The sequence below is a fragment of the Pristiophorus japonicus genome, chromosome 13 (assembly GCF_044704955.1).
Source record: "Pristiophorus japonicus isolate sPriJap1 chromosome 13, sPriJap1.hap1, whole genome shotgun sequence".
Taxonomy (NCBI): Eukaryota; Metazoa; Chordata; class Chondrichthyes; family Pristiophoridae; genus Pristiophorus; species Pristiophorus japonicus.
This window is the reverse complement of record NC_091989.1, coordinates 124165309-124184971: the sequence shown is the minus strand read 5'-3', so window position 1 is coordinate 124184971 and position 19663 is coordinate 124165309. Positions and strand designations below refer to the sequence as shown.

The 19663-nt window shown below is 46.8% G+C and overlaps 1 protein-coding gene across 1 annotated transcript in view; it reads right to left on the bottom strand.

The window, feature by feature from the left end:
- Positions 1 to 2592: 2592 nt before the first annotated feature.
- Positions 2593 to 19663, bottom strand: part of dpep2 (dipeptidase 2) — a 127658-nt gene continuing 110587 nt past the window's right edge. The window contains exon 12 of the transcript XR_011596230.1: positions 2593 to 2620. The gene's annotated coding sequence lies outside the window, so the exon portion shown is untranslated. The remainder of the gene's footprint in view (positions 2621 to 19663) is intronic.

Below are 19663 nucleotides of genomic sequence, written 5' to 3'. Positions count from 1 at the left end.
TTGCAAAGGTTACAATTGAAGAATATACAATAATACTTCCATAAAGTCACTGTCTTTTAATAAAAATGTTTTAATGTAATTAACTAAGGGTAGATTCTCAGCATTTAAAAAAACATTGTGTGACTGCTGCTTACGATCTCGGCAGCAAAGAATATACCAATAAATATTTTTGTGCCCTGTAAAGTTGTAGTATTGATGTAAAAATGTCAGTGAAGAACCTACTGAAACTAGAGAAAGGGGATGGAAACTAATCTGATGCCAAAGTACTGAACATGAATGAAATCGCTTCTGTGATATAGGACCATACTCTGCCAGTGAGCAAAACAAATTGTAAAATAAGTACAGGACACTCACTCAAAGCTGCAGTGTGTTGTCCATCTAGCAGGGCTCAATGCTGGGACCCCAGCTCTTTACAATATACATTAACGATTTTGGATGAAGGAATAGAGTGTAATATCTCCAAGTTTGCGGATGACACTAAACAGGATGGCGGTGTGAGCTGTGAGGAGGACGCTAAGAGGCTGACTTGGACAGCTTAGGTGAGTGGGCAAATTCATGGCAGATGCAGTATAATGTGGATAAATGTGAGGTTATCCATTTTGGGGGCAAAAACACGAAGGCAGAATATTATCTGAATGGAGGCAGACTAGAAAAAGGGGAGGTGCAACGAGACCTGGGTGTCATGGTTCATCAGTCACTGAAAGTGGGCACGCAGGTACAGCAGGCGGTAAAGAAGGCAAATGGTATGTTGGCCTTCATAGCTAGGGGATTTGAATATAGGAGCAGGGAGGTCTTATTGCAGTTGTACAGAGCCTTAGTGAGGCCTCACCTGGAATATTGTGTTCAGTTTTGGTCTCCTAGTCTGAGGAAGGACGTTCTTGCTATTGAGGGAGTGCAGCGAAGGTTCACCAGACTGATTACAGGGATGGCTGGGCTGTCATATGAGGAGAGACTGGATCAACTGGGCCTTTATTCACTGGTGTTAGAAGGGTGAGAGGGGATCTCATAGAAACATATAAGATTTTGACGGGACTGGACAGGTTAGATGCAGGAAGAATGTTCTCGATGTTGGGGAAGTCCAGAACCAGGGGACATAGTCTTAGGATAATGGATAGGCCATTTAGGACTGAGATGAGGAGAAACTTTTTCACTCAGAGAGTTGTTGACCTGTGGAATTCCCTGCCGCAGAGAGTTGTTGATGCCAGTTCATTGGATATATTCAAGAGGGAGTTAGATATGGCCCTTACGGTTAAGGGGATCAAGGGGTATGGAGAGAAAGCAGGAAAGGGGTACTGAAGGAATGATCAACCATGATCTTATTGAATGGCGGTGCAGGCTCGAAGGGCCGAATGGCCTACTTCTGCACCTATTTTTATGTTTCTATATTATGTTTCTAGACCAGATGACCTTACCCCAATTTGCCTTGTTCTGAACCAGACCCTAATTTTTATCCATTGTTATGAGCACTTCCTTTGCTCATCAACAAATGTTTTTTTTCCCCATTTATTTGGTGGTTCTATTTAGTCAGGCATTGATATCGTTTTGCTGTAGTCCTAACATCAATTAACTTAATTTTTTTGCAAATGTTGTGTTTCTTTAACTAGTCATGGGAATGGTAGCATAGTGTTTATGTTACTGGACTAATAATCCAGAGATATGGACTAATAATGCAGAGATATGAGTTCAAATCCCACCACAGCAGCTGGGAAATGTCAATTCAGTTAATTAAATAAATCTGGAATTTTTTTTTAAAAAGCTAGTATTGGTAATGGTGACTCTGTAATTACTGGATTGTCGTAAAAACCCATCTGGTTCATTAATGTCCTTCAGGAAAGGAAATCTACCATCCTCACCTGGTCTAGCCTATATGTGACTCCAGACCCATAGCAATGTGGTTGGCTCTTAACTGCCCCCTGACCTAGCAATGGCCTAGCAAGCCACTCAGTTGCACCAAACCACTATGACGGTCACTGTGGGAGTACCTTCACCACACGGACTGCAGCGATTCAAGAAATCATCTCTTCACCACCTTCTCGAGGTCAATTAGGCATGGGCAATAAATGCTGGCCTTGCCAGCGACTCCCACATTCTGGGAACGAATAAAAAAAATCAATACCAATCCTCATCCTTCTCTTCCTCAAACTAGTGAGTACGAGTCAATGGCAGCCATAATGTTAGATCTCCACTGGGTGATTACATTTGGCAATTTGAGTGAATGGGCTCAAATAACATTGGATACATGGAAAGGAGAACCAAGATGAGGGATTAATTTCACAAGATCTCCTGAGATCCAGTGTGTAATTTGGTGATTCCAAGGAGTAGTTTTCTTGAGCCAGTCAGAGGGTGTGCATGCAAAGGGCTTTTTGCAGGACATGCAAATATTACCTCTAGTTGGTACAAGGAAAAGAGTTACATCAAACCAAGAAAACAAAGTTTTTCATCCCCATTATTTTGTATTCCCCGAAAGCATAGGGAATTTTGCAGCAATCCTGGAACTGAACAACATGCTCTTTCATTCTGCTGGAGAAAGAAGTACAAAATAGTTGCATCTTCTGATTGTCCAATTACTACAGCTGAGAGGCTGGCTCACTGTGTCATCATTGAGCATCTGGAAGCGATTCTGTGCTTGCAAATAAGAACATAATAATTAGAAACATAGAAAATAGGTGCAGAAGTAGGCCATTCGGCCCTTCCAGCCTGCACCATCATTCAGTAAGATCATGGCTGATCATTCACCTCAGTACTCCATTCCTGCTTTCTTGATCCCTTTAGCCGTAAGGGCCATATCTAACTCCCTCTTGAATATATCCAATGAACTGGCATCAACGACTCTCTGCGATAGGGAATTCCACAGGTTAACAACTCTCTGAGTGAAGAAGTTTCTCCTCATCTCAGTCCTAAATGGCTTACCCCTTATCCTTAGACTGTGTCCTCTGGTTCTGGACTTCCCCAACATCGGGAACGTTCTTCCTGCATCTAACCTGTCTAACCCCGTCAGAATTTTATATGTTTCTATGAGATCCCCTCTCATCCTTCTAAACTCCAGTGAATAAAGGCCCAGTCGATCCAGTCTCTCCTCATATGTCAGTCCAGCCATCCCTGGAATCAGTCTGGTGAACCTTCACTGCGCTCCCTCAATAGCTAGAACGTTCTTCCTCAGATTAAGAAACCAAAACTGAATACAATATTCCACGTGAGGCCTCACCAAGGCCCTATACAACTGCAGTCGGACCGCCCCGCTCCAATACTCAAATCCCCTAGCTATGAAGGCCAACATACCATTTGCCTTCTTCACTGCCTATTGTACCTGCATGCCAACTTTCAATGACATGTACCATGACACCCAGGTCTCGTTGCTCCTCCCCCTTTCCTAATCTGCCGCCATTCAGATAATATTCTGCCTTCGCATTTTTGCCCCCAATGTGGATAACCTCACATTTATCCACATTATACTGCATCTGCCATGCATTTTCCCACTCACCGAACCTGTCCAAGTCACCCTGCAGCCTCTTAGCATCCTTCGCACAGCTCACACCGCCACCCAGCTTAGTGTCATCTACAAACTTGGAGATATTACACTCAATTCCTTCATCTAAATCATTAATGTATATTATAAATAGCTGGGGTCCAAGCACTGAGCCCTGCAGCACCCCACTAGTCACTGCCTGTCATTCGGAAAAGGACCCGACTCTCTGCTTCCTGTCTGCCAATCAGTTCTCTATCCACGTCAGTACATTACCCTCAATACCATACCATATGCTTTCATTTTGCACACCAATCTCTTGTGTGGTACCTTGTCAAAAGCCTTTTGAAAGTTCAAATACACCAAATCCACTGGTTCTCCCTTGTCCACTCTACTAGTTACATCCTCAAAAAATTCCAGAAGATTTGTCAAGCATGATTTCCCTTTCATAAATCCATGCTGACTTGGACTGATCCTGTCACTGCTTTCCAAATGCGCTGCTATTTCATCTTTAATAATTGATTCCAACATTTTCCCTACTACTGATATCAGGATAACTGGTCTATAATTACCTGTTTTCTCTCTCACTCCTTTTTTTAAAAAGTGGTGTTACATTAGCTACCCTCCAATCCATAGGAACTGATCCAGAGTCGATGATGGACAATGATCACTAATGCATCCACTATTTCCAGGGCCACTTCCTTAAGTACTCTGGAATGCAGACTATCAGGCCCAGGGATTTATTGGCCTTCAGTCCCATCAATTTCCCTAACACATTTTCCTGCCTAATAAGAATTTCCTTCAGTTCCTCCTTCTCACTAGACCCCCGGTCCCCTAGTATTTCCGGAAGGTTATTTGTGTCTTCCTTCGTGAAGACAGAACCAAAGTATTTGTTCAACTGGCTGCCATTTCTTTGTTCCCCATTATAAATTCACCTGAATCTGACTGCAAGGGACCTATGTTTGTCTCCACTAATCTTTTACTCTTCACATATCTATAGAAGCTTTTGAAGTCAGTTTTTATGTTCCCGGCATGCTTCCTCTCATACTTTATTTTCCCCCTCCTAATTTAATCCTTTGTCCTCCTCTGCTGAATTCTAAATTTCTCCCAGTCCTCAGGTTTGCTGCTTTTTTTGGCCAATTTATATGCCTCGTCCTTGGATTTAACACTTTCCCTCATTTCCTTTGTTAGCCACGGTTGAGCCACTTGCCCCGTTTTATTTTTACTCCCGACAGGGATGTACAATTGTCGAAGTTCATTCATGTGATCTTTAAATGTTTGCCATTGCCTATCCACCGTCAACCCTTTAAGTATCATTTGCCAGTCTATTCTAGCCAATTCACGTCTCATACCATCGAAGTTATCTTTCCTTAAGTTCAGGACCCTAGTCTCTGAATTAACTGTGTCACTCTCCATCTTAATAAAGTATTCTACCATATTATGGTCACTCTTCCCCAAGGGGCCTCGCATAACAAGATTGCTAATTAGTCCTTTCTCATTACACATCACCCAGTCTAGGATGGCCAGCCCTCTAGTTGGTTCCTCGACATATTGGTCTAGAAAACCATCCCTAATACACTCCAGAAAATCCTCCTCCATCGTATTGCTACCAGTTTGGTTAGCCCAATCTATATGTAGATTAAAGTCACCCATGATAACTGCTATACCTTTATTGCACGCATCCCTAATTTCTTGTTTGGTGCTGTCCCCAACCTCACTACTACTGTTTGGTGGTCTGTACACAACTCCCACTAGCATTTTCTGCCCTTTGATATTCTGCAGCTCCACCCATACAGATTCCACATCATCCAAGCTAATGTCCTTCCTTACTATTGCGTTAATTTCCTCTTTAACCAGCAATGCTACCCGACCTCCTTTTCCTTTCTGTCTATCCTTCCTGAATGTTAAATACCCCTGGATGTTGAGTTCCCAGCCTTGGTCACCCTGGAGCCATGTCTCCATGATTCCAATTATATCATATTCATTAATTGCTGCCTGTGCAGTTAATTCGTCCACCTTATTATGAATACTCCTTGCATTGAGGCACAGAGCCTTCAGGCTTGTCTTTTTCACACACTTTGCCCCTTTAGAATTTTGCTATAATGTGGCCCATTTTGATTTTTGCCTTGGGTTTCTCTGCCCTCCACTTTTACTTTTCTTCTTTCTATCTTTTGCTTCTGCCCCCATTCTACTTCCCTCTGTCTCCCTGCATAAGTTCCCATCTCCCTGCCATATTAGTTTAACCCCTCCCCAACAGCACTAGCAACAACTCCCCCTAGGACATTGGCTCCGGCCCTGCCCAGAGCAGGAGTAGGCCATACGGCCCCTCAAGCATGCTCCACCATTCAATAAGATCATGGCTGATCTATGCCTATATCCCTTGATTCCTCTGGAACACAAAAATCGATCTATCTCAGCCTTGAATATACTCAATGACTGAGCATCCACAGCAGTGTGGGGCAGAGAATTCCAAAGATTCACAACCCTCTGAGTGAAGAAATTCCTCCTCATCTTAATCTTAAAAGGCCAGCCAAGTATGCTGTGAATATGCCTCCTAGGTCTAGACTCTCCAGCCAGGGAAACAATCCCTCAGCATTTATCCTGTCAATCCCCCTCAAAATCTTGTATGTTTCAATGAGATCACTTCTCATTCTACTTAGATGATGCTCATTCTTAGAATTTAAAGTCCTGTATCACAGTCATCAGTCATTCTTCTCTATATTCTTTCTCTTTGATGTCACAGAACATTAAACATAGCAGAGAATAGAGAAATGGCATTGTGCAAATTCATAGCAGAAAAACTGAATGATAAAATGGCTGATCTTGAGTAAGCTCTGATCTTACTTATGCAAAGGCTTTAATGACACTTACAGCCATATTCAAGGATCAGCCTTCCCTCAGTTTCACATGAGTCAGAAGTTTGTGGATTCAAGCCCTACTCCAGAGATCTGAGCACCTCATAGATTGACACATAAGTGGAGTATGAGGTACAACTGCACTTTCAGAGCTTGCATCAGATGAATCATTAAACTCAGGCTTCAGCTGCTTTTTCAAGTGGGCATAAAAATTCTGTGGCACTATTTAAAGAAGAGCACTGTCCTGGTTAACATTTATCTGTCAACCAATATCACTGAAATACATTATCTGGACATTTATTTAATTTTTGTGGGAGCGTGCTGTGCGCTAATTTTCTATACAACAGTGACTACACTTCAAATGTACTAAAATTAGCTGTTAAAGCACTTTGAGATGTCTTGAGATCATGAATGGGACTATGTAAATGCAAGTTATTTTCTTTTCATATTTGCAATGTAACACATTGGGCTCGATTTTGCCCCAGTCTGTTTTCTCGCGTATTGCCAGAGTTACGTCTGTTTTCCTAGGCCAGAAATGCGGCAGAAATATTTTGCCAAAGTTTCCCCGATTGCATAATTCAAATTTGGCACTGCGCATCGTGTCCATCGTGTCGGGGGGTGGAGCCTGCTGTCTGCGTCGAAAAACCGATGTCGCACCTTCAGCGCGTGCACGGAACAAAAATTGACGTTTTTGATGTTATTGCAATGGACGCGCATGCGCAGTACAGCTCCAGGTTGGCAATCGGCCATTTTTAAAGAGCCAGTTGTGTGTGTGAGAAGGAGTGTTGTGAGAGAGCATTGGAAAAATCGGAGCTGCAGCAATACAAGATGCAACGCGGTGCAAGGACCAAAAATTTCTTACAGGATGGAGTGAAGCCACTAATTACTGTGATTGAGACCAGTTGGCAGGAACTGAACACCAGCAGAGTTCACATAAAAGTTCCACCCAAAGAAATGAGGAAACGCTGGAACCAAGTTGCAGAAGATTACTGCACAATGGTGACCACCATGTGTTCTGGAGGCCAGTGTATAAAGAAGTGGCAGGACCTTGGTCAAGTAGTTAATGTAAGTAATATTTTCATTTATTTAATGGAATTGCAATTGTAAATGTGACCAGCTGTATATGTCCAACACAGCAGAAAGACACCCTTTGTAAAAAGTTGCCTTTTCATCTTTGCAGAGGAAGGTGGCAAATAATAAAAGGGAAAGAACTTGAACAGGAGGAGGCCCAGCAAATCTGCAGCCACTGACACCCTTGGAAGAGAGGGTTGTTGCTTTGACGGGTCCTACCTGGAGAAAAATAACCACCACTGCACAAGCTGGGCCCACACTCGAGGGAGAGGGTAAATCCTGCAAATTCCACAGTCTGGCTTTGCTAAATGTTAAGTACTGCACGGGCTAGCCATGCTTTGGTTCATGGGGATGTCTCCATCAGCTACGCTTTGGTTGATGTAATGTGCTATCATTCATTGTGGTCCTTCAAATCAGCCTGCTGCCTGCGCTGTGTGAGCCTACTCATGCCACCCACCCTGCCCCCTCCTCTGCTGCTAATCATTTGTCTGTGTTCTGTTATATTTTGCAGCACTTGAGGCCAATTCTGATGATGCAGAAGAATATTCAGATTAGGACAAGCCTGAAGAGGAGAACATCTTCCAATCCCATCTTCCAGACCAAGAGCATGGGGGTGAGGGGGAGGTGGAGGGGATAGATGAAGCCCCATCTCTTGTACTCACTTTGGAGGAGGTGCAGGTGCCGCTCATTGAGTTGCTAGCCCCTTCCCTGAATAGTGGTTTGAGAGTTCGTGGGACATTCCATGGTTTCCCACTGTCCGAGGCTGGGGATTCCAGTGGGGTGCAGCGAGGCACTCCCAGGGCCCCACCTTCCAAGGCTGCAGGTCCCAGTGTTAAGGTGCGAGCCACACCCGTGGGGAGGAGGGGAATGAGGTGCAGAATCTAACAGATGTGGTTCAGATGATGGCAATGAGTGGGGAGAGCATTGACCTTACGCGATCACTCCTGGACACCATCAGTGGGGTGGGTGATGAGGTCGCGGGACTGTCGGGAGAAGTAACAGCAATCTCACGAGAAATGGGAACGATGTCCGTGACCATGAGTGAGGGAATATCTCAGTCAGCTGAAACCATGTCAGTGACCATGAGGGAGGGAATGCCACAGGGAGCTGATGCACTGTCAGTGAGCATCAGGGAGGGAATTTCAGAGATGGTGCAAACACTATCATTGAACATGAGGGAGGGAATGTTACAGGTCATTGAGACACTGACAGGGCACACGAGGAACGGCATGTCTGAGTTAGCTGCTGCAATAAGGGAACACGCCCAGACCCTGTGCCCATTGACAGGATCAACTGCCACTCCCACTCCAATCTCCACACCAGCCTCTGAAGAGCCCCAAGCCGGGCCCTCCACAATGTCGCCTGCTGCCCCACCCCACCCCCCCTCCCCCCTCAACAGGTGCGCACTACCCGAGATCTTAGAAAGAATAAGCTTGGTACCAACCCCAGAAACACTGCGTCGCCGCCTGTGGGCAGGGGCAGCCAAGTCACCAAGAACAAGCGAGGCAGGTGGTCTTAGAATAAGGTGGAGGAGAGATGGGTGCAGGCTTTTTTTTGCTGCTGCTACTATTATTATTATTGTTACTGTTGTTCTCAAATTAAAAGATTTTTGTAAGTTATGTAAATTTGCACGTTTAGTATGTGATCTTAAAGTTTTTAAGTGATCATAACTGAAAACCTTAAAGTTTGATACAAGAATAATTTTATTAAAGTTAAGTACAAAGAACTGTTTGTTAAACTTTTAAATAAAATATATTTTACATTAAAACTGAATCATTTCCATTATTTGTTTGATTATTAACACAACTTTTGAAATAAACAAGTATCATTTCCATCATTTGTTCCATTAACACAACACAACATTACGGAACAGGTCCAAACAGTAAACATGGTGCATGTGGAATAGTTGCCGCTGAGCCTTCAGACAGCAGAGCGTTCATGGATGAGCTGCTGGTGCAAGGTTCGCGCAATCGTTAAAGGGGCACAATGGCCCGCCCTCCTCCGCCGTCATGCTCCAGGTTCAGGTAGTTGCATGGCTTTCTTGTCCTCGTCCTCCTGCTCATCATCAGCCACTCTCACCGTAGGTGGGTCTTCTCCTATCAGCTGTTACTGCCTCATGATGGCTAAGTTATGCAACATGCAGCACCACAACAATGAACTGACCGATAATCTCCGACCAATAGCAAGTAGCCTCTGGAATGGTCCTGGCATCGGAAACGCTGTTTCAAGATGCCAATGGTCCTCTCTCTAATGCTGCATGTCGCAATGTGCAACATGTTGTATTCCCGGTCAGCTTCCGTGCGAGTTATGCATAGGGGCATCATGAGCCAAATGGTGAGGCCGTACCCTTTGTCTCCCAGCAGCCATCCCTGCCCTCCTGGCTGCTGCTGAAACATGGCAGATATAACGCTCTTGCGTAGGATGAATGCATCATGGGTGCTCCCAGGGTATCTTGCATCGACTGACATGATGCGATGCATGTCGCCACACACGAGCTGTACATTAATGGAGTGGAAGCTTTTTCTGTTCCTGTACATCTTGGAATCTTCCAAAGGTAGTTGCAAGGTGATGTGGGTACAATCAATGCAGCCCTGTACCTTTGGGATGCCAGCAATCCTGGAGAAGCCCACAACTGTGTCACGCATTACTTGGGCGGTCATGGGGAACTTTATGTAGTCATTCCTCCAGGCATATAGTGTAGCTGTCATCTGCCAAATGCAGACATGTTGAGAAATAGCACACACGTCCCCAGTTGTAGCTTGAAACAATCCGGAGGCATAGAATGAAAGTGCAGCTGTAACCTTCACTTCAAATGACAAAGCAGTCCTTCGGATGCTTCTAGGTTGCAGGTCTGCTTTCATTAACTCACAGATCTCAGTTACAACTTCTTTGTGGAAATGCAGTCTTCTGACACAGTCTGCATCACTCAGGTGCAGGTACGAACGCCTGTCTCAATATACGCGAGGTGGGTAAGGGCTCCTGCCCAGTACCCTATGTGCTCTGATGTTCCTCATGCGATGACATTGAATCAATTGTCTTCTCTGTAGCACCATCATGCAGAAGGCTCATACAAGGTATGGCATTGTCAATATTGCCCCCATAGTTAAATTTTACCTTTGCAAGAAGCTCAAAACAGTAGGCAGGACAGGTTATTTCTCTTTGTTCTCTCTCCCCAAGATCTGTATGGATGGACCACACCCAGGTCTTGTGATTTCTCCTCCCCCCTCCCCCAAACTCATTGCAGTCTTGTGCCTAGTGCAGTGGCCTTCTGATCACCACCTCACTCCCCGGGCTCAGTGCAGAAGCTTCCAATCACCACCTCCCTCCCCGGGCTTAGTGCAGAAGCTCCCGATCGCCACCTCCCCCCTCCACCCCCCAGGCTTGATTTCCAGGCACGGGGCTGATTCTGACGGCCGACGCTACGACCCTCCCTCCAGTCCTGTTTGAAGACGTTCCATGGTGGCATGCGAGTAAAAAAAAAAAAAATGAAAACTTCAGAAATCCAAGAAACTTCCATGTACTCCGTTGAAAGGTAAAAAAGTTGAACGTTATTATGGATATTTCAAGTGTTCTTGACTCCCTCCAAAAACTTCAATGAAAAACAATGGCGTCTTTCAGCGCCGATTTCTCAATGGGCGTTGCTTTCTATTAACTCACCAGAAGGTTTTTTGGAAGTGGCCAGATACGCCGACCCAGGATTAAAATTTTTTTGCCAAACTGCGAAAAATGATGAAAACTGGCGCAGACATGAGGGAACTCCCCTATGACATCAAAAAAACCTAACCTAGAAAAATCGTAACTAAAGTAGTTACGCTGACCCAAATTCCAGGGGAAACTTTGAATTAAATAATTACAACAGAAAAAATGGCGCCGCTAAAAAAACAGCGCAAATGACCTGAGAATATTGAGCCCAATAACACAGCAGTGCATGATATTGCCATACATATAAAGTATTTACGTCTCATCATAAATTCTCTAATCTCGCACTCCCTGTTCCTAGGTCAGAGATATGGCGACAACTATATTCCTGACTCTCGCACCTTACTGGGTGGCAGGATTAAGATATTAACTTGCATGTAAAATGGCAGCTGCTCTAATGGTCAGCTGGAGAATTTATTTATGAATTGTACGTATTCAAAGCCTTCTTTAAATATGAAGTCATTTTTGGTTTGACTTCGCTTTGCAGTTTTACTTCTAAATTATGCAAATCACTACTGCAATAATCAATTAAAAAAAGTCAGCAACAGAGACTTTCATGCGAAATTTACCAGAATGACTTTGCGTCAGACACCGTGACAAGCAGACTCGATGGGCTGAATGGGTTCCTTCTGTGCTGTACTATTCTATCATTCTGTGTTAGTTCCACATAGCTCCATTTTTCTTCAAAGTACTGTATAAAGATGTTAGATAAGTGGGATTTCTAAATTTCTGATACATTTCTAGTAAAGTACACCAGTATAATTATGAAAGTTTTAACATATTTGGCAAGTTATTTGTGATTAATTCTATAAAACAAAACTAAAACAGAATGGGATCATTGATTTCAAATCGCATCTATGTGCCTCGTGTACAAAGGCCCCGGGTGGACTAAGGAGAGCCTGGTTTTGAGTGCTCTCTTCATTAGCAATTCTGCAGGGGGAGCCCCGGTGAGAGAGTGGGGTCGCATGCGGTAGCTGAGCAGGATCCGAGATAACCGGGTCTGCAGGGAACCGTCCGTCATGATTTTCAAGCTCTGCTTGATGGTTTGGACTGCCCATTCCGCTTGACCATGGGACCAAACGGCGCAAACCTGACATGCTTGATGCCGTTGCGGGTCATGAACGCGATGATTTCCGAGCTGGTGAAACATGGTCCATTGTCACTAACAAGGACGCCGGGCAAACCATGGGTGGCGAACGTGATGCAGAGGCTTTCAATGGTGGCAGTGGACATATACGACAACATTATTATACATTCAATCCATTTAGAGTAAGCGTCCACTGCTACTAGGAACATCTTTCCTAGAAAGGGGCCAGCAAAATCTACGTGGATCCTGGACCACGGTTTGGAGGGCCATGACCACAGACTCAGTAGGGCTTCCCTTGGTGCATTGCTCAACTGTGAGCAAGTGTTACATTGAAACATAGAAAATAGGTGCAGGAGTAGGCCATTTGGCCCTTCGAGCCTGCACCATCATTCAATAAGATCATGGCTGATCATTCCCTTAGTACCCCTTTCCTGATTTCTCTATTGGTCTATGCATGACTCCAATTCTGAGTCAATGCCAGGCCACCAAACGTACGACCTGGCGATAGCCTTCATCATGACTATGTACTGTGAAGGTCGCGTACAAACGTTTCCCTGCCTTTTTTTGGCAAAACTACATGATTCCCCCATAGGAGACAGTCCGAATGGATGGACATTTCATCCTTGCGTCGGTGGAATGGCTTAATTTCGTCTTGCATTTCCCCGGGAACCGCCAACCAGCTCCCATTGAGGATGTAGCTTTTTACTCGTGATAGCCTGGCTCGAATAATGACCGGAAATTTGTTTAGCACATGGGCGCATGAGGCATCATCCACCGAAGACAGTGCTTTGATGTCATCCCAGTTCCCTCGGATCTTTCCTAGCCAGCTCCTGCCGAACAGTGTTGGGCCATTACCTGGTACAATCCATAGTGGTAAATCATGCACAGTTCCATCGTACGATACCTTCACTGCTGCACTACCAATGACTGGTATGAGTTCTTTGGTGTAAGTGTGTAGCTTGGTGTTAATCGGGCTTAGTTTTGGCCTTTGTGCCTTGTTGCCCCAGTTTCTCAAAAGCCTTCTGGCTCACTATTGACTGACTCGCCTCCGTGTTCAATTCAATGGAAACTGGAATGCCGTTTAATTTGTCTTTTAACATTATCGGAGGGCTTTTGGTGGTGAAGGTTTGTACTCCATACACTTGCTCTTCAGCCTCGGGTTGCGTTGCCTCTTACTCGTTCGATGTGATCCGCGCCGGATTGGTCATCTTCTGCCGACTCTGCCACGTGGTGAGTCGCAGCACATCTGCACATTCGCTGGAGGTGCCCCATTGTTCCACAGCCCTTGCACACGTAGTGCTTGAATCAACATTGATGGGCTCGATGATTACCCCCGCAGCGCCAACATGGTGCTAATGGATTTGCATTCACGCCCCACAGCGGACTCTGAGTCATCCTAGGTCTGGCCTCTGCGGGCGTGTAGGCCCTGCCATGTACAGTTCTGCCTGCTGAAGGCGTTATTTTATGCACAGTACTTGCCGGTGAGCTTCGATGCTGCAATGATATCTGTTTAGTATTATCATTCGTGGACATGAAAGCCTGGGCTATCGTGATAGCCTTGCTCAGATCTAGGGATTCAGCAGACAGCAGTTTGCGAAGAATGACCTTGTGGCCGATTCCAAGCACGAGAAAGTCCCGCAACACTTCCCCCAAAAATCCAGCAAATACGCACGGTCCTGCAAGACATCTTAGGTCAGCGACATAACTCGCCACATCCTGGCCCTCGGAGCGATCAAGGTGATCAAGGTGCTCTCCTTCGGCTTGAGGTGTTCCCGAACCAGCGTGCACAACTCTTCATATGTCTTCTCCGTTGGTTTCGTCGGTACTAGCAGATTTTTGATGAGGCCATATATCGTGAACCCGCAAACGGTGAGGAGAATTGCCCTGCGCTTGACTACGGTTTCTTCCTTATCCAGCTTGTTGGCCATGAAGTACTGGTCAAGATGCTCAACGAAGGCTTCCCAAATCATCACCCTCAACAAATCTCTCAAGAATACCAATAGCAGCCATAACTGCGTGAAAGTTCGTGATTTGTTACTTGTCGCCAATTGTTATGTTCAGCTTAACGCCTACTGTATATTGTAAGCTCAAACTGTTGCGACCTTGGTCTCTTTAATGTAACTCCAGAGTGAGGAAGCAGCATGGTAGACTGCCTTTTATACCTGCTTGCCCAGGGTGTGCAGGTGACCCTTCGGTCTCCCACAGGTGCGCCCCCTAGTGGCAAGTCTTACATCATCATCATCATAGGCAGTCGCTCAGAATCGGGGAAGACTTGCTTCCACTCCCAAAGTGAGTTCTCTGGTGGCTGAACAGTCCAGTACGAGAGCCACAGACTCTGTTACAGGTGGGACAGCATTCGTCGAGGGAAGGGGTGGGTGGGGCTGGTTTGCCGCGCGCTCCTTCCACTGTCTGCGCCTGACCTCTTTGCGTTGAGACTCGAAGAACTCAACGCCCGCCCGAATGAATTTTCTCCACCTCGGGCGGTCTTCGGCCAGGTGTCAGTGGTGATGTCGTACTTTACCAGGGAGGCTTTGAGGGTGTCCTTGTAATGCTTCTGCTGCCCGCCTTTGGCTCGTTTACCATGAAGGAGCTCCGCTTGCTTAGGGAGTCTCGTATCTGGCATGCGAACTATGTGGCTTGCCCAGCGAAGCTGATCGAGTGTGGTCAGTGCTTCAATACTGGGGCTGTTAGCCTGGACGAGGACACTGATGTTAGTGTGCCTGTCCTCCCAGGGGATTTGCAGGATCTTGCGGAGACATCATTGGTGATATATCTCCAGCGACTTGAGGTGCCTTCTATACATCGTCCATGCCTCAGATCCATACTGGAGAGCGGGTATTACTACAGCCCTGTAGACCATGAGCTTGGTGGTAGATTTAAGGGTCTGGTCTTCACTCTTTTCCTCAGACGGCCGAAGGCTGCATAGTGCACTGGAGGCGATGTTGAATCTCCGCATCAGCGTCTGCCTTTGTTGATAAGATTCTCCTGAGATATGGGAAATGGTCCTCGTTGTCGAGGGCCGCGCCGTCGACAACGTGGACGACAGTGCTGTGTGCCAGTACAGGCTGGTGGAGGACCTTTGTCTTATGGATGTTAGGCGTAAGGCCCTTGCTTTCATATGCTTCAATGAATACATTGACTATATCCTGGAGTTCAACCTCAGAATGTGCGCAGATGCAGGCATCGTCCACGTACTGTAGCTCAACGACAGAGGTTGGGGTGATCTTGGACCTGGTCTGGAGGCGGTGTAGGTTAAACAGCTTCCCACTGGTTCTGTAGTTTAGTTCCATTCCAGCGGGGAGCTTGTTGATTATGAGGTGGAGCATGGCGGCGAGGAAGATTGAGAAGAGGGTTGGAGCGATGACGCAGCCCTGTTTGACCTCAGTCTGGACGTGAATTGGGTCTGTAATGGATTTGTTGGTGCATGTCGTCGTGAAGCAGGCGAAGGATGTTGACAAACTTTTGGGGGCATCCAAAATGGAGGAGGGCGCTTCATAGACCCTCAGGTTGACAGTGTCAAAGGCCTTTGTAAGATCGAAGAAGGCTATAATAAGGGCTGGCGCTGCTCCCTACATTTTTCCTGCAGCTGTCGCGCTGTAAAGATCATGTCCATTGTGCTCCGCACTGTGATTCCGGGAGGAGCTCCTCGGCCACAGGGAGAAGACAGTTGAGGAGAACTCTAATGACAACCTTCCCAGTGACTGATAGCAGGGAGATACCCCTGTAGTTGCCGCAGTTGGATTTGTCCCCTTTTTAAAAAATGGTCACAATCACTGCATCTCTAAAATCTCCCGGCATGCCCTCCTCCCTCCAGATGAGAGAGATGACATCATGTATCCGCGCCAACAGCGCCTCTCCGCCATAATTTAGCGCCTCAGCAGGGATTCCATCCGCACCCATAGCCTTGTTATTCTTGAGTTGTTTTATGGCTTTGCCTACCTCGTGCAACATTCGAGTTTCACTGAGGTGGTGGTGCGTCGCATGCTGCGGGATGGAGTCGAGAACACTCGAGTCAAAGGCAGAGTCTCGATTGAGGGGATCTTCAAAGTGCTCCTTCCATCGGGCCCTGATAGCCTCGATGCCCTTGATGAGTGTTTCCCCATTCTTGGCCAGGAGTGGGGTGGGGCCTTGGGAATTTGGACCGTAGGTGGCCATGATTGCGATGAAGAATCCTCGCATATCATGGCTGTCGGCCAGTTGTTGTATCTCCTGTGCTTTCTCCATCCACCACCTGTTCTTTAAGTCCAGGGTTTTTTGTTGGACCTGAGCCTTGAGCCGTCTTGTTTTGCAGCTCCCGAGTTGGGTTTTTGCTTGAGGCTCAGGAATGCTTTGTGCATGCAATCTATTAGTTCTTCGACCTCCAGATCATTTTCATCAAACCAGTCCTGATGTTTTCTGGTTGAGTGACCAAGTGACTCATCACAGGCACTGGTTATGGAGGCCTGGAGGGCAGACCAAGCGCTGTGGGCATTCAACATCTCAGGGTCATCAAGGCACACCAGATTGGCTGTGAGGCGCTGGCTGTATAGGGCTCTCTTAGCTGGGTCTCTCAGTGCCCCGGCATTAACTTTTTTGGGCACTGCTTCTGCTGTCCCCTCTGCTTTGGGGCAATGTTAATGTTGATGATGGATCGGATTAGACGGTGGTCCGTCCAGCAGTCGTCAGCTCCTGTCATGGCGCGGGTGATGCGCACATCCTTGCGATCCCTGGCTTGGATGATGACATAGTCAAGCAGATGCCAGTGTTTGGAGCGAGGGTGTTGCCACGATGCCTTGTATTTGACCCGCTGGTGGAACAGGGTGTGGGTGATGAGGAGTTCTAGACATTTTGTCAGTAGTAGGTACTACTGGAGCTGGCTTTCCCTACCCCCTCTCTGCCAATCATGCCTCCCCAGAGGACTGTGTCTTTGCCGACCTTGGCATTAAAGTCACCCAGTAGGATCAATTTGTCGTCCGTGGGGACGTGGGACAAGGATGTCTCGAGGTTGGAATAAAAACCCTCTTTAGCCTCATCCGTTGCATTGAGTGTAGGGGCATACGCACTGATGACTGTGGCGCATTGGTTCCGGGATAGGGTGAGACGAAGAGTCATGAGGCATTCGTTAACCCCACAGGGGGAGTCTTTGAGGCGGTCGACCAGCTCATTCTTGACGGCGAAGCCGACTCCATGAAGGCGGCATTCATCCTCTGGTTTTCCTTTCCAGAAAAAGGAATAACCTCCACCATGTTCCTTCAACTGGCCTTCCCCTGCTCGCTGGGTCTCGCTTATGGCAGCGATGTCAATGTCAAAACATCTGAGTTCCCGGGCAACTAAGGCGGTGCAGCGTTCCAGCCTGTTGCTGTTGGAGTTGTCCATGAGGGTCCTGACGTTCCAGGTCCCGAACTTCATACTGACGAAGTGGAAAATGCCTGTGCGTGAGTTCTTTTAATGTGGGGTGGCCACTGCACACCAGCAACCACACAGGCTTAGCTGAACAAGGTCTGGGTCCAGTGGCAAGGGGGACAAGACAACTGGAGACCAAGCGCAGCTGTATAAACCTACTTGCCTATGGTGAAGTGTTGGCCGCAAGCTCTGCGCCGAATAGCGCCATTGGTGGTAGATGGCCCGAGGCTTGGTTGGGGGGCAGGTATTAGGAAGGTAATTTCCAAAGTTATTTTAAGAGTTAAAAATGGATAAAAATTCCCAATTTGTTTAAAAAGTTTCTAAAGGCTGTTAAAACTTCAAAGATGTAGAAAGTAAATGTAAATCAAGTTGTTTAAAAGTTAATGTTTACCGCTAGCGACAAGGGCTGGTACAGCCCGTCGTTAGGCCGGGCCGGCTGGTTGAGGTGATCCAGAGTGCGAGGCTGGGCCGGGCCCTCTGGCCGAAGGGACCTGGAGCATGAGGCTGGTTCAGGCCGGCTGGCTGAAGGGACCCGGAGTGTGTCGTTGGGCAGGGCCGGCTGACTGAAGGGACCCGGAGTGTGTCGTTGGGCCGGGCCGGCTGGTCGAAGGGACCCGGAGTGTGTCGTTGGGCAGGGCCGGCTGGTCGAAGGGACCCGGAGTGTGTCGTTGGGCAGGGCCGGCTGGTCGAAGGGACCCGGAGTGTGTCGTTGGGCAGGGCCGGCTGACTGAAGGGACCCGGAGTGTGTTGTTGGGCAGGGCCGGCTGACTGAAGGGACCCGGAGTGTGTCGTTGGGCAGGGCCGGCTGGTCGAAGGGACCCGGAGTGTGTCGTTGGGCAGGGCCGGCTGGTCGAAGGGACCCGGAGTGTGTCGTTGGGCAGGGCCGGCTGGTCGAAGGGACCCGGAGTGTGTCGTTGGGCAGGGCCGGCTGGTCGAAGGGACCCGGAGTGCTAAAAGTCTTACACATTGGTAATGTTTACATAATAACACTACTTAAATTACCTCATTGATAAATACTGAAATGCAAAACTAATTCAAATTCTTATCTGTACTCTGCAGCTCTCATCGGCCAATCTTGTTCATTACTGCTTTGAATGCAATGCAAATAGCACAAAATCGTGTTTTGGAACAGAGAGGCTAAAATATTTTCTTTTTAAGGTAGGCTGAAAAATGACTGGTTTCTTGTGTCAGACCAAATATCACAAACTGAAGACTGGCTTGTTAAATATCATAATTTTTTAGGGGGGGTGGGGGGGGGGGGTGGGTGGAGATTGGTGAGAGGAGGTTATGGATGTGGCAGTATTGTAACCACTTTAAATTGATTACTGCCTACTAGGAATAGTCCTCCCTACATCAATGGCTCATATCATATTGCGGGGGTCAATATTATAACTTTGAGTTCCTGTAACATAGAAACATAGAAAATAGGTGCAGGAGTAGGTCATTTGGCCCTTCGAGACTGCACCACCATTCGAAAAGATCATGGCTGATCATTCACCGCAGTACCCCTTTCCTGCTTTCTCTTCATACCTCTTGATCCCTTTAGCCGTAAGGGCCATATCCAACTCCCTCTTGAATATATCTAACGAACTGGCATCAATAACTCTCTGTGGAAGAGAATTCCACAGGTTAACAACTCTCTGAGTGAAGAAGTTTCTCTTCATCTCGGTCCTAAATGGCTTACCCCTTATCCTTAGATTGTGATCCCTGGTTCTGGACTCCCCCAACATCGGGAACATTCTTCCTGCATCTAACCTGTCCAGTCCTATCAGAATTTGATATGTTTCTATGAGATTCCCTCTCATTCTTCTAAACTCCAGTGAATACAGGTCCAGTCGATCCAGTCTCTCCTCATATGTCAGTCCTGCCATCCCGGGCATCAGTCTGGTGAACCTTTGCTGCACTCCCTCAATAGCAAGAACATCCTTCCTCAGATTAGGAGACAAAAAATGAACATAATATTCCAGGTGAGGCCTCACCAAGGCCCTGTACAGTTGCAGCAAGACCTCCCTGCTCCTATACTCAAATCCCCTAGCTATGAAGGCCAACATGAAGAAGATTAAGATGAGGAGGAGCCTGAAGAGGAGAACATCTTCCAATTCAACC